At 39.7% G+C, this 15,566-nt stretch overlaps 1 pseudogene; it reads right to left on the bottom strand.

Moving 5' to 3' along the window:
- Positions 1-14,336: 14,336 nt before the first annotated feature.
- Positions 14,337-15,259, bottom strand: LOC147419557 (uncharacterized; annotated as a pseudogene).
- Positions 15,260-15,566: the final 307 nt, after the last annotated feature.

The raw sequence follows: 15,566 nt of genomic DNA, 5'->3' as shown, positions 1-15,566 counted from the left end.
GGATGAATACATGTCAACCACAAAATAGAGTCAAGGTTTGTGCCTTGATTGCATCATGTATGTCATAATCCACACGGCTGTGCTAGCACTCAATGTCTAGAAAAAAGCGTGTGCGATAAGATTCTCCACCTACCAATCCTTACCCTCTAGCTCTCTGTGCCTTTTGACCTATCCACTTTGTAAAGCAGTAAACCACTTTGGATAGGGACACCCACTAGCACAAAGTCATGCCCACTCATGTAAAGTGACATCCACTACTTTACTCACCAAGGCGCTACCTTGAGCCTCAAGACAGCTTTTCCTACATAAAGGAGGCCACACCTCATTGTAAATACATCTCCTTGAGTCTTTGTGAATGCATCTCCTTAGGATGTTATACCTATCTGCATTACTCACAATAAGCTTAGCCTTAAACATTGTACAAAGCTTCACTAATATAAGCTTTCCCCTTTTGTATTTTGATCCACTGCACACTCTGTGTATTTACCTTGCACCTATGTTAATATAAATACACTAATTTTTCCTACAAATTCTTTGTGTACGTTTCTTTTTATCAGAGCCTGTGAATTAAGTTAGCCTACAACGAACGCTCTCTTTGTTTATGTTTCTTGTCCCATGTGGTATAATACTTCAATTGTGTACTAGCTAAAGTTCAACAAGCTTTCGATTGAAGCCTACTTGGTCTAAGTGACTAGTGAGGATTTATAACTTTACAAATTATTTATCCAGTAGTGTAGTTGTTGTTCACTTGATTGTAAAATGCAAGGCAAGGCTGCAGTAACGGGATAGCAAGGTAGCAAGGTACAACTTTGCTAGTTGTTGTTGTTAAGGCGAGAAGGAAAGCCACTAAGCCACATGTGTAAAGTCCTTGGTAAGTTCCTGTGTAAAGTCCCGCATAAAGTCATGTGTAATGTAGCTACTATAAATCCCCATCTTTTGGTGTTTATTCAGATAAGTTTCAATGGAATTTTTGAATAGATCTTTGTCTAAAGTGACCAAGTCTCTTGTAAATCTCTCATTAGCAATAGAAGAAGCTGAACCCTTAGCTCAATGGCAAATACCACAATTTAAATCTGAATAAGTCCTTCAAAATAATTGTTTTCTTAACCCTCATGAGTCTACTATATCTTTTGATTATAAATCTATTACATCTATCTCTTTTGATACCCTAATGCATTTCATTAAACTCATCGAGATCCTCCAATATGACAAAATGAAAGCCATCTAGGGAGGTAATCATTTTGTTCAATTTTGTTGTCAAGATATTATAGAATTCTTAGAATTTGTTATTAGAATCCTTAAATCAGACTTAGTAAATACAATTTTTAGATTAAAAGTCCTAAATAGAATTCCCCAATTAGAACTCATAAACAAAACTCTTGAATTAGAGTTAGAAAATAGAGTTCTTAACATAGATAAGTTAGAACTCATAAGTTTTAGATTAGAATTTACTTGTAGAGTTCTTCGATTAGAATTCTTTCCACCAACTTTTGTATTACTAATCTAGATTTCTTTAATTATGATACCTCAAAAAAGTTGGTTAATAGTATGCAACAACCACAAGCTTATCATTCTTTGCATACAAATCTTATTGTTCCTTCCTCATCTCCTAGTATACCAAGCTTTTCATTCACCAAACCATCCATGCATGAAACTCTTGGTCACTCTGAAAATTGTCTATTCTCAAATGTTATGCTTAATTTTGAGCTCAAGACGAGGAAGATTTATAAAGTATTGCTCATTGTCACAAAAGTGCAACAACCTTATCGACATAGGCAAAAACCCCTCCAAAGTCCCAATAGGTGTATCATTTACTACAATTCATTATATTTGGAAAGAAGACTCATAGGATCCTAGATAGGATATAACCAATGAAGAATGCACGTTAGGTATTAAAAACTATGAAGCTATATTTCATAGAAACCTAAATCAATTTGATTATTTCTATGAAGAAACAATTTATAATGGCCTCTAAGAAGAATATATCCCAGCTCAATTTGCATCTCCTTCTTATGACTATAATTTTGGCATAGAATAAGACACCAGTGGAAGTGACATTGATGATTCACATGTATTAATTTCTTTAGTACCAGATAACTCAAAGGTGTATATCTCTGAAGTACCTCTATATATGGAAAAGGATGAGCCCATGGGAGAAGCCTCTACTAGTGCTCCACCCATTCCATCAACTACCCAATTTGTGCAAGGGGTTAGAAAAGTAGGTGATATCATTCAAGCTGATATCATATTGTTTTAGAATATATGCACAATTGGATCTATCAAAAAATGATGTTTGGAAGAATGAGGCAACAAACTGCTGTGGAAGCAGCAATCAATGGATTCACTAGCATTCAAAAGTCATGGTGGGAAATTCTTCCTCAAGAAGCTAAAAATTCCATCTTACAATTTCCTGATTATATATTTCCAATGCTTGTATTAATTGAAGGAATCTACAAGGAATTCAATGGACATCAAGAAGATCAATCAAACCTAGCTTTCAAGCTTTTCATGAAGCACAGATGTGTAATTTCTCTTCAATTTGGGATTTTGTATTTATTGCAAAAAAATAATCTATAAAGTAGGTAAATACCATTTTGGAAGTCAATCTCTCCAAATAGTAATACAGGAACTCTGCATCTAGAAGCAAGCACAACAAGAATTGAAAAAGTATAAACCTTCAAAGAAATTCTGCAAGGAGAACTATTATAGCAAATATTTTGGTTGTGCTGATTCAAAGAAGAAATGTGCCTGCAAGGACAAAAAGAAAGAACCCAAGGAGAAGAAGTTTAAAACAAAACCTAAATATCACCTTTTCATGCAACGTAAGTCCATTTCTTCTAAAAATGATAACAAATGCTTTATAGGTTGGAAAAATAGGTCATTGGGCTTCTCAATGCCCTAAAAAGAAAAAAATCAGTGGCATTCAAGAATATAATTCTGGAAAATGGTAATAGATATTTAGAGCTTTCCTCCATTGAAATCTCAGCCTTTGAATTCAGTATTACCCAATTCAAAAGCGAAGCCTCTACGACAATTGAAGACTCTTCAAGCTTAGACTCAGGATTCAAGATTTTCCTATAGCGCTCAATACGACTATAGAAGATTTCATGTCAATAACCTTCAACCCTTACAGATGGAAAAAGTCTTCTAAAGACAAGCATTCTTCACAAAAATATAGGATTAAAGAATCTAAAGCAAGAGATTCCAGCTCTACTTCGATGTCTGCCAAATTAGGTAAGAGATACTGCTCTCAAAAATTAATCTTTCACAGGCAACTAAAAGCGGCTCTAAAAGAAATAGAACAGGCTAATGCAAAAGCATAAAAAAGAATGGTAAAATCAGCCTTGGCTAATAAAAATGAAGATAAAAAGAGTCAAAGAGAGTAAACCTTTCTTTGATGGAAGTTTTATTTTAGTAATCTGGTAAGTGGAAAAGTCAAAGCCCAATCTATCTATGATCTATTGCTAGGAAGAGGATCTTTTTCTTCATCAGATTCAAATTATGAAGATCTCTCTACCATGGCATCAACATCCAAGAAACCCATTCCTCTCTTATGATGAATTCCTTTAAAAGAAAAAAAAGCTTAAACAAAGAGAAGAACTTCTTGCGAAACAAGAAGTGCTACTCAAATGGGAGGTCGATCTTCAAGTTAAAGAGCATACTTTTCACCCTTTATGGTGGGGTGAAGTAAGGCAAAATATTGTCTACAAACCAGCCCTCAATTGCAATAGTTGCACCTACAATTGGCTTATTTGCATCATCTACAACAAGCATGACTTCACCAACAATAGGTACAACTACACCAGTAGAAACCAAAAGGTAATTCTTTCATCTCTAAATAAATTCAAAGGCTTAAGGAATTATTAGCTTTTCTCAATAAGCCAAAAGTACAATCAACAAAAGATACGAAAAGCTCAAAAAGCATCAACTCTGTCTAAGCAAAAAAAAGGATCAATTAAACACCTAATAAAGAAGTTACAAAGTTACAAAGGGCTAACCCTACAGAACTACCAGTGGCCAAAAAATGCCAAACTCGCAATAAAGGTATCCTATCACCAAGGAAAATATCATGGTAATTGGTAAAACTCCTCTCATAGGAGAATCACGTCCAATTTCTTTAACAAATCAAACATGTCCAAGCTCTTTAGCTAGTAAAGGTAAAGAGTCTCAAGCGAAAGATAATGTCTTCATTGAAATAAAAAAACTTAGTGAAGCACAGTGATAAAATATCTTGGAATCTCGAGAAATCAGTATTGATGGTATTCCTACAAAAGATCTACCATTTCTTACTTTTGCAGAAAAGGTAAACTCCTCTATCCATTACACCTACAGAAAAGAAGAGACTATTTTGAATCTAGAATACCCTCTCAGACTTCAAACTAATAAAGATAAAGCCAATGGAATAATACCAATGTAGTAGTACATAGAACATCATGGTATAGAGACTGGAGAAGGTTTTGTGTTGACTATGCAGATTTTGATTCAGAATAAAAAATATCTGAAGAAGCTGACCCTTCTAAGAAATTGGATATTGAACAAATCAAGCCATTTAATCTTGAGGCCATAAAGAAAGCATGGATCAATCCAATCAGTGGAAATATTCAACAATAGATTGATGATCCTACAGAGCTTCAAGTCTTTGCTTGAATAATGGATGATAAGCAATCCCAAGATCAAATCCCAGAAGGATCATCTACATAGAGAAATATAAAAGATAGGGAACCACAAAAAGAAAGGTGCTACCCAACGACCACCCAATCAAGAACCTCCATCAATATAAGTATGGTCCTCACTAAACTTGATGTTGGCAGATACGCCGCGACGGACGTCAGCACAACGAGAACTCACCTAACAAGAATTGTTAGCTAAGGACGAAGCTCGACCCGTAGGCGCGTGGAAGCAAGCATAGGGTGTCAACCTACACTTGATCGGCTATTGACTACTTCCTACAGAGGTCTCTACCCAATGTCTAAGTTACAGCCTACAAAAGTGCCTAGAAGGAGATTTCCTACAACGCTTCCATGAGCCAAATACCCATTAGACGTTCTCGAAACGCTACGAAACTCGAGGGATATCCTATTAACACCAATAGGAGACTCTTCCTAAGGTCTGTGACCCAAAACCCAACCCAAAAACACCCAGTGCAGAATCACGTAGGATGTTTGACAGGTTTTTGCAGGTCATCGTTTCTGAAAACTAAGGTGCCTAATGTGTAGCTCTACTCAATACGGACGCGTGGATATGGTGAAATGAGACAGACACCGTTTTCTTACCGAATCACTAGAAATAGCTCGTGGTTCAATCTCGCAAAGCCGGACCGTACACACACAATGTAGGTGTTGGCGTGTAGCTCTCTCCGGGGGCTACACGATGCACTTCTCCACAGGCGATTCCGACCACCAATGTACGCGTAGCGTCAAGATAAACTCTCACTCTCTCTCGTACACAGAATACGCTCCTCACAGACACTTCATAAAACTGAACAAAGGGTTTTTTCATTAAGGTCAAAATTTGGTATATATACCTTCCAAATACAATACCTCATGTTCCAAAGTAAAATCCTACTCAGTCTAATGGAAACAATAATATACAAAATTGGAAACTTCTACAAGCCCCAAGTATTTACAAATGGAATTAAAGGTTTTCTTAATCAGAGAATGACTACATAGGATATCTTTCTTTTCACATTCTTCCAGTCTTCAGTTGAGTGTAGCCGCAAGTCTTCAGTTAACACTCCCCCCCTACTAGTTCATGTCGTCCCCGACATGATAGTAGAGCTGCTGCTTCAGTGGAGGCTGTCGCGCATCTTCAAAAAAAACTCAAATCCTGCATGCTGGGCCACTAATGTAGGGCCAAATATATGCGTGTCGATGGTGAAGAAGCCGGTGTAGAAGGCTTCTTCAAAGGCCTGGAGGTGGTATGAGGGCAAGAACATTATTCTTTGGTAGAGGGCATGTATCACCTCATGGGAAGGTTGAGCAGACAGTTCATAAGCACACCTATAAGTATCTTGGAAGAAGAATATGCTGTCTATGGCTTGTCCAGGTTTGAAGACCTCAAAGAGTGCCAGAAGTGTTTTACATATCTTCCTGAGAATAATGCAAGAGAGGTCACGCGAGCCAGTGAACAATTTAATGGCACCCATTAGGGTTTTCACCATGTATTGCTTGCTCATTCTCTCGCCTACCTTCAAGCCTGGCAGCTTCGGGTAGTTGAGCCATGTGGGGTGGCTTCTCTTTAGCAATTCATGCTCCTTCCATGTCCGCATCCTTGGTAGAGGGCAAAAGCTGAGGTCGTCTCTGATTATTTTAGGCACCTCTACCAAATGTACCAAATACTGTGGGTATTTAGTGAGCCATGCCTTCCTCCATCTTGGTTGAGAGTCTACAATGAGTTTAACCCCTTCTGGTTTGGTGAAATCTTCATTGTACAGTGGCACTATGGGCTCCTCTTTAATCCTCTTGTTGATTGTAGCAGCCTCGTATTTTAGAAGAGGATAGGGGAGAGAGGGTTGTAGCCATTCATGTCAAATGACATTTGCATCTAACTTCTAAATGGTCATTGACTTCAATATCCTCTGCTCCCACTGCATTGCTTCCTTTGCGGTGTCCTTTATGGCTGCTTCTATTGCTTTTTGTAAATTTTCTTCTTCTTCTTGTGTCAGATCCCGGGGCTCTTGTAATGATCCCTCAAGAATGTCCTCTTGTATTGTTGTGTCCACCGGATCTGACACATTCTCTATATCAATTCCTTCCATAGCGGCCGGCCCATGACTTGGTTGATGTTCTTCACTTGTTTGGCTTGGAAGTTCTTCCAACTGCTTCTGTAAATTGTCTTTTGCTATCTGAGCTTGTTCTGTCACAGATACTAATAGGTCATTGAGTTCTGTATTGACTCTATCAGCTTCTTCTAGCTTCTGTTTTACCTCATCCTTCTCTCTCTGCAGTGTCTGTGTATTATCTTTTAGTCTTTTCTGAAGCTTCATCAATTCTTCTTTCAATGATTTTCTCTCATCTTCCAATCTACTTTGTATCACCATTGATCCCTCTGCCAACATCACTCTCTGCCTCTTTTCAAGCCTCAGATCTTTTTGAAGTTCTATCATTTGTTCTTCAAACGCATCTCTATCTTGGCTAGTGATAGTTGCAGCTGGAGCCCTTGCTCTGCCTGGAGATGCTCTCAACCTATGAATTGTTTTCTCTTTTACTTTGATTTGATCCTTGAGTTCAATTACCTCTATCTTGGCTAGTGATAGTTGCAGCTGGAGCCCTTGCTCTGCCTAGAGATGCTCTCAACCTATGAATTGTTTGCTCTTTTACTTTGATTTGATCCTTGAGTTCAATTACCTCATCTTGGCTAGCTTCATGTGATATCTCAACCTTGTCCTTAGCCTCTTTCAAGCTCTCCACCTGTTTTGACTCTTCCATCAACTGTAGGGTTAGCTCATCCCTTTCTTTCTCAGCTTTAGAAAGAGCATTGCTGACCTTTTGATATTCTTCTTCAGAGTTTAGTAGCTTCTAATTGATTTCCCGGCTTTGATTTTCTAACTCTTGACATTTCTGCAGTGCTGCTTCTAATTTAGCTTGCATCTGTGCTTGGCCATGCATCTGCTCCTGGTTTTGATTCTGAAGTGTTTCCACTTCAACTTTCACCTTTTCTTCACTCAACCTCAGCCCTTCATACTCCATTTCTTGGGCCATTGATTTGGCTCTCAATCCTTGCTGTCTCTGTATAACTTCTTCCCACTCTTCCTCTTGTGGTTGCAAATCCATGGTATCTTTTGCATTCTCCTTTAGCTCTACCAAACGAGGGCTCATCATAGATTTTTCTGGTTTAGGTGTTGATAATTGAAACGCCGTATGGGCTGCGTCCTCTCGGGTGTATCCACAGATCCAAGAATATTCCATAATTTTTTGCCTCCGGATCTTCCTTCTCAAGCTTTGGTTCAAATTTTTCCTTTTTCTCTTTCTTTTTGTCCTCTTGTTCCTTGGAGTCTTGTTGTTCCTCTGATTTATTCAACTCCTCAGTTTGTCGAGGTTGAGGAGGACTAGGAGGAGGTGGTGATGGTGCAGGATTTAACTCGCGGCTTGATGGCGGGGTTGATGGATTCTTTTTGAAGTCTCGATCAGCTTTTGTTTTCCTTTCTTGCTCTTCAGTCTCCTGCTCTTCTGTTTAAGGCATAGACATTCGGAATAGACAAAGCACAGAAATCAGAATGGAACTAGAACTGGGACAGAACACAAAAATTGACAACAGACTAAATCCGCCATAACTTCCGCCTTCAAATTCCCAAGAAGATCATGATCGACAGTTACATATTTTGATAAGACTAATGGGCAACGCCCTTTCCCAAGAACACCCCTTGGAATCCCAAAAGTACAAAAGTTCACATTCCAACTTCCACTAAGGTAAACATCCCAAAATTCCTAGGCTTAACACCTGGCAGAGCCCGATGGCTAGAGCCACAGGCTGACCTGGACCCACAATCCCTTGATCAAACAACCTGCTCCCCAACATCTCCTTCTGTATCTACCTTTTTTGCTGCAACATCCGAATCTGCATGCTTTTCCCCCTCTGATTCCACCTGCTTTTCCACTTCTGATTCCGCTCCTCCTGCTACAATCCGATCTGGTCCCAAAATATCACTGCTCAGCTCTGCTGTCCACTTACTCACTGCTCATGCATTCACTTCAATCTCCTTAATTTTTTCCTTCAACTCCTGCATCTCTGCCACTAATTTCTCATTTTCCACCTTCAATTCCTCATTCTCCCTCCTAACACTTTCTTTTCCTGCCAGCAAGCTGAAACCAATTTTTGAATCTGTCCGTCGACACCTCCATGTGTTCCCTCCAAAGACTTATAGCTTTATTCCACATCTCTTGTTTATACTCCAGCACTTCCTGCTTCAGAATATCCGCATCGGAATCTGCAACCAAAATACCTGTCATTCCCTGGTTCTGCAATGCGGCTTTCTCCATATCTATCAACGAAGTCAATCTATTAATCAAGAAAATATTCTCAGTAGTCAACTCAGCCACTTTATCTCCTAGTTCTTTGAATTGGTCATCCACTGTAGCTTTTGGTCCGTCTGCCCACATAGTAAAATCCTCAGCTACACTCAGAACTTCAGCATTTCTTGCCAAAGCCTCTCTTGTAATCCGTCTAACTTCCTCCTGCAGTCTTTCTTTATCTGATCTCTCCTGAAACAACTGCATCCGAACTTTCTGCATTTCCCACTCCGGGGTAGCACTGCATTTATGCTCCATTTTCTCAGCTTCCATCACCCTCAGAGCTGCATCTTGATTCTGCATAAACTTATTCAATTGAGTCAAATAGTTAGATGCCTCTTCCACATAAAAAATTCCCTTATTCTCATAACTGTCACTGCTCCCCGCTTTCACTTTGAAACTTTCCAGAGCAGTCTTCTCAACACCTCCACCCATTCCTTTCATGAACAACGTTACCTTCTTGCCCTTGGACTCCGATTTCTTTGATTCTGATTCCATTGTGAAACTGTTCGGCTTTGATTCCGATTCTTCCAAACCCTTCCAAGACACTTTGAAAGGTGATTTACCTTTTTCAATTGTTGGAGATCCCAACAAAAATTTCCTTCTCTTACTTCCATATGCTATTCCCTCTTCTTTAGCCACATCTACCACTGGTGTCTTCAAACCTGTTGCTACTATCGAAACCTTCAGAACATAGTCAAAAATTGCAGCCAAGTAAGGTGCTACTCTGCCCACTGCTGGTGTCTGGCGTCGGTCTCTTTTTCCAGTTAACTGCATCCGATCATACAGAACTGATGCCCAATCCACCTTAATGCCTCTCTCCGCCTGAAACAAAGGAGCAAGAGCCTCCTTGGACATGTAGGCAGTCTTCTGGAGGATACACACTTTTTCCAAATACCAAAACAAATTTGAAGCTCTGTTTCCACCCGCATTCTTCACCATGTAGTATGCCTTCGTGCCTACTGGATTTCCGAATTCCCCTTTCATCTAGGAATCAGTCAGCTTCCTCATCTTAGCCGGCACAGTTAGACAGGGAACCTTGAAGACTTTGGACACCAACTTTGGTGTCAAGCGCACATCTGCTGTAATCATTCCATAACTTTCCTTTATCATATTCCACTACTGCTCAACGAATTCATTTTCTGCCCATGTATCCCAAGGTAGACATGCAAATTCATAAATACCTATACGCTTGAGCCATACCTAGGTTTCCGCTTCATTAGGGTCAAACGATGCCACCGCCATCTCCATGTTGCCCTGATCACTTAGAGATTTATCCTCATTGCTTTCCACCTCGATTGGCTCTTCCTTTTGCCGCGCTTTGAACAACTCCTCCATCGCCGTCTTCATCGACCTGGTATTCGGCATCGCTTCTGACGCATCCTCTTGCATATCCGCCATTAGCTTGCCCTTAATATTCTCAGAAAACATGTCGCCCTTCTCACCCAACTTAACACTCACTAAACTGCGACCTTCACACACTTGGATGTGATCCTCAACTCCTATCACCACCTTACTCTTATGATGATGAAAATTCTCCTTGATTCAGGCACGCCATGCAGGATTCGCCAAAAAATTATTCTTCCTTAAGTGAGTCACAGCAGCACTAAGCAAATTTTCTGCCTTAAAATGAGTACCCCCACTTATTAGTACATTTGTACCCTTTTGTTCAATTCCACTTCTCCAGCTTTCCACTTTCGAGACTTCAAATCCGACAGTCTGATTTTTGACTTCCATTCCACAATCGGAATTCCGAATCCCAAATCCCTTGACAAGTTTTGAATTGCTAGAACAAATTGCCAATTCTGCCTTTGAACATTCCACTGCAACTCCTAGAACACCAACTGTCAACAATTTACTGCCAATATCCTCAGCCCTATTAACCATCCACTTGGGAACCTCAGGCACTTTTCCATAAAAGAATTTCAATCTGAATCCATTCACTGGTTTCAAAATCTTTGTTCCAAAAACATCTTTCAACAAAAATGTTCCTTGACCCTGTTCTGATTCAATCTGATAAGGTCCCAAATATCTTAGCTTCAACTTACCTGGATGTGGTCCCAATTTAGAATTGTATAACATCACCCAATCCCCTTTCTGAAAAATTTTGAATTTCACCTGCCTAGACATCCATGCTTGTCTTCTCTTCTGCCCAATTTCCACCAAATAGGCACTCTGAATTCTATCCTCTTCCAATTTAAGCAGTTCCTTCTGTCTATAAGGAATTGATTCCTCCGGACTTAACTTATGCTGAACTAACAACCTCAAACTTGGAATTACATATTCCATTGGCACCACAACTTCTATCCCAAAGACCAATTTGAAAGGTGTCATTCCAGTCGCAACCTTAAAAGCTGTCCAAAAAGCCCATAGTGCTGAATCCAACTTGTCATCCCAATCTGATTTGTTTTCCGCCACAATCTTCTTCAAAATTCTCACCAAAACTTTATTAGAGCTTTCTTCCTACCCATTTGCTTGAGGATGATATGGGGTAGATTTCTTATGCAAAATCATATGTCTGGAAGTCAACTCCTGAATCACAGAATTCAAAAAATGTGTTCCCTGATCCGACACCAACTCAATAAGACATCCAAATCTTGTCATAATGTTTTTATATAAAAACCTTGCTACACTTGCTGCTTTATTATCTCTCAAAGCCACTGCTTCCACCCATTTGGTAGCATAATCTGTTGCAACAAGAATGTATCTGGAACTTGTCTATGGTTTTATTGGGCCTACAAAATCCATTCCCCACTTCTAAAATGGTTCTAATGGCAATACTGGATGATCCTGCATCCTATCCCCTTGTGTAGGCTGCCCCATCTTCTGACATTGAACACATTCCTTGGCAAAACTATGTGCATCCTTTAATAACAAGGCCACCAAAGTCCAGCTTGTAAAATTTTTCGACCTGTAATTTCCCCTGAGAAATGTCCTCCAGCTAATCCCCAATGTGCCTCCTACAACACTGCTTTTTTCTCTTCATCCGGAACACATCGTCATATAGTTTGATCCGCTCCTCTTCTATATAATGCTCCAGCTATAATTAGAAATGATCTTCTCCTCAATGAAAACTTCTTCCTCTGATCTGGAGACATTGTCGAAGATAAAACTCCATCTGTCAGAAATTGAACCATCTGATCATACCAATTGTCAAAACACTGTCCTTCCACTCGGAACAAATCCGCATCATGCAATTTATCCGATACTCTTGGTACTTCCTCCTTATGTTCCAATCTGCTGAGGTAATCTGCCACTGCATGCTGAGTTCCGGGAGTATGAACAACTATGTAATCAAATTCTTGCAACATGAGCATCCACCTTGCTAATCTGCCTTCCAGTTTTGGCTTCTTTACCAAAAACAATAAAGCCTGATGATCCACATGAAAAACCACTTTGTTCCCTAACAGATAATGTTGGAATTTTTCCAAAGGAAAAATCATTCCCAAAGCTTCCCTTTTCGTAACTGTGTAATTCTTCTCCGGTGCTCTCAACATTCTACTAGCATAATAAACCGGTGTGAACCATCTCTTAATCTTCTCCTGCATTAAAACAGCTCCTACTGCCATGTCGGAAGCATCAACATACACATGAAATGGAAATTCCCAATTTGGTGGTTGAAGTATAGGTGAAACTACCAACATCTTTTTGATAATCTGAAAATCCTTCTCTTGAGCTTCTCCCCAAACAAATTCCACTTCCTTCTTAGTCAAATGACTAAGTGGTGCGCTCACATCCGCCAAATACCGTAAATACCTACCATTCCATTTGATCTGTCCAACAAACCGCATCACTGCCTTCAAATTTTCCGGAGCTACAACTTTCTGAATGGCACTGATCTTGTCCCCATCGATCGACATTCCTTCTTGAGAGATGATATGTCCCAACAATTTTCCCTTCTGGACTGCTATTGCACACTTTTGGGGATTAAGTGCCATTTGAAATATTCTACATCTTTCAAAACACTTCCTCAAATATTCCAGATGCCTGACTTTTTCCCCAAAAACTGAAAAATCATCCATAAAAATCCTCATAAAATCTGTCAAATGTGGCTCAAAGGTTTTAAAAGCTGCCTTTGAAAACGATGGTGGTCCATTCTTCAATCCAAAGCTCATCACTGTATATGCAAAATCTCCCCATTCTGTGATAGAAGCAATTTTCTCAATATCCTCCTCAGCCATCGGTATTTGATTATACCCTGAAAATACTTCAAGAAAAGTGTACATCTCATGTCCAGCTACATCATCTAGAACTAAATCAATAAAAGGCAATGTAAATGGATCTACAACTGTTGCTGCATTCAATTTTCTGTAATCCACACAAACCCTTAACTTCCCCGACTTCTTGGGTACCACTACAATTGGTGACAACCATTCCACCTGATCCACTCGCACTACAAACCCTGCATTCAACAATTTGTCCAATTCCTCCTTCACCTGCTTGGCATAATTTGAATTCATCCTGTATCTTTGCTGAATCACTAGAACAACATCTTTCAAATTTATATGATGCTTATACACTTGAGGATCCCTGCCTTTCAAATCAGAATAATCCCGTGCAAAGACATCAATATACTCCAAAAATAATTCCTTCAAGTCCTCCTTGAAGCCTTCTTCCAAATGAACACTAACTCTTACCATCTTTGGATGATCCTCCGTCCCCAAATTCAGATCCTGTAAATCATCCTCGTTTACTCGAGAAACTTTCTTTATCATCTTATCATACAGAGCTTCCGCTCTCTGAATTTCCTCCTTTGGCTCCAATTCTGAATCCTCGATCATAGTTTCCTCTCAGATTTTATTCTCTTCTAGATTTTCCTGTTCCACACCATCTGTATTCCCTTACAACTGATCAATTCCCAAACTATTTTATTTTTCTACATATTTGTCAATGATCCTCTCCACATCTACCTCAAATAACGGAATAATTATTGGATTTGCTGCTAGGAAATATGCTTCTTCATCATCCTCCAATCCTCCAGACATGTTAATTGCTTGTGCCAACATTGGCTTCGTCTCTTCTGACAATTCCTTCTTTGGCCCCATTGGTAATGTAACTTCTCTCCTTCCTTTCTTAACCGTCACTTCATTCTTTCCCCAATCCTGTTTCAGCTTAGCCGTGCGAAACCATGGGGAGACCATGGCCTCCCCAACAACATACAATAGGTATTTTTTGCATCCTTCATCCTGATGCCTACAAAGTTTACCATAAACTGCAATCCATGAATGATAATGCCTTGCCTCCTTAACATCCCCACTAGTTGAACTCTGCTCTGATCAGCCATACGCACTTGAAATGGAGCTAGTTCCAACCTGACATCTTGCATCCTTAGAAATTCCAATTCCGAAAGTATGTTGACCCCTGATCCACATCCAATAGAACATCGAAAAATTTGCGGTTATTAAATTCCAACGACAGTGTTCGTACTGAAAAATCCACATCTTCCGGGCTAATCTGACAACTATGAGCTGTCTGTTGCACCTCCTTTATACTCGGAACAGTCTTTGTCCTCCTCATCACTGTATATAGTCTATCTCTAAAAATTGGAACTAATGACAATAATTGATCCAAGGTAAAATGTATAGAGGAATTAGTTAACTCTTCAAACAAAGCATCCATCCTTTCTCTTTCCTTCTCCTCCTTTTTTACTCCTTTCTCCTTCGATTTAAGTTTGCTCTACTGTTGATCCTTTTTCATCAAATCTTTAGCTACTTCATCTCGAATCTCCTTCTGCTCCTCCCAATCCAGTGGAGGTTTCAACATTGCTTTGGACCTTGTTGTCACTAATACATCTACTTCCTCTTGAAAACATTTAGAACAATCACATTCCGACTGACAATCCATAGCGACTTCATTCACTCCTTGATCTTGAAACGATTCTACTACTATCAAACTGCTTCCAGGCTCTTTGTTTGCTTCAGTTGACTGTGCTGGTGGTGCTGACAACTGTGGCACTGGTCCTCTTGGCTCTTGCTGATTCCCCCCTTGATAATTCCAAACCGGATGATTCCATCCTTGTGGTTGTGGCTGCCAATTATGCCACCGCTGCTGCTGATCCCAATTTCCCCTCCATGGGGGTCTTGAATTCTGCCATCCTCCAAATCTCGGTCCTCCTCCCGAATTGAAATTTCCTCTAAATGGTGGTCCCCCTTGATTAAACTGTGGTCTCCACCCTGAATACGGTTGTTGCCTTTGCCATCCTTGATTATTGAACATCCTCTGCCTTCCTCTTGTCTCTTGAAACACCCCATTAGTTTGAGGTCCTTGCTGCTATAACTTCTGCTGAATCCTTTCTGGTACGACACCCCTGAAATTCGGATTAAACCAACATTCCTTTGTCCAATGCCGGTTTTTGATTCCACAGATTTTTGCACTCCCAACTTCTTCAATTTCTTTGCTACCAATTTTTTCACTCTATCCTCTTTCTCTTTAGACTTTTTCTTCGACTTCTTCTTGCTTTTCTTCTTCTTATCCTCATCTTCTTGTGAATCCGAATCCTCACTGGAATACTCTTCACTATCAGAATCTGTTTGCGTATCTGAATCAGTGTCAGTTTTC

This window comes from Adiantum capillus-veneris, chromosome 29 (assembly GCF_014529385.1).
Source record: "Adiantum capillus-veneris isolate H3 chromosome 29, ASM1452938v2, whole genome shotgun sequence".
Classification (NCBI taxonomy): domain Eukaryota; kingdom Viridiplantae; phylum Streptophyta; class Polypodiopsida; order Polypodiales; family Pteridaceae; genus Adiantum; species Adiantum capillus-veneris.
The sequence above is the reverse complement of the archived record's forward strand: the minus strand, read 5'-3'. Positions and strand labels throughout refer to the sequence as shown.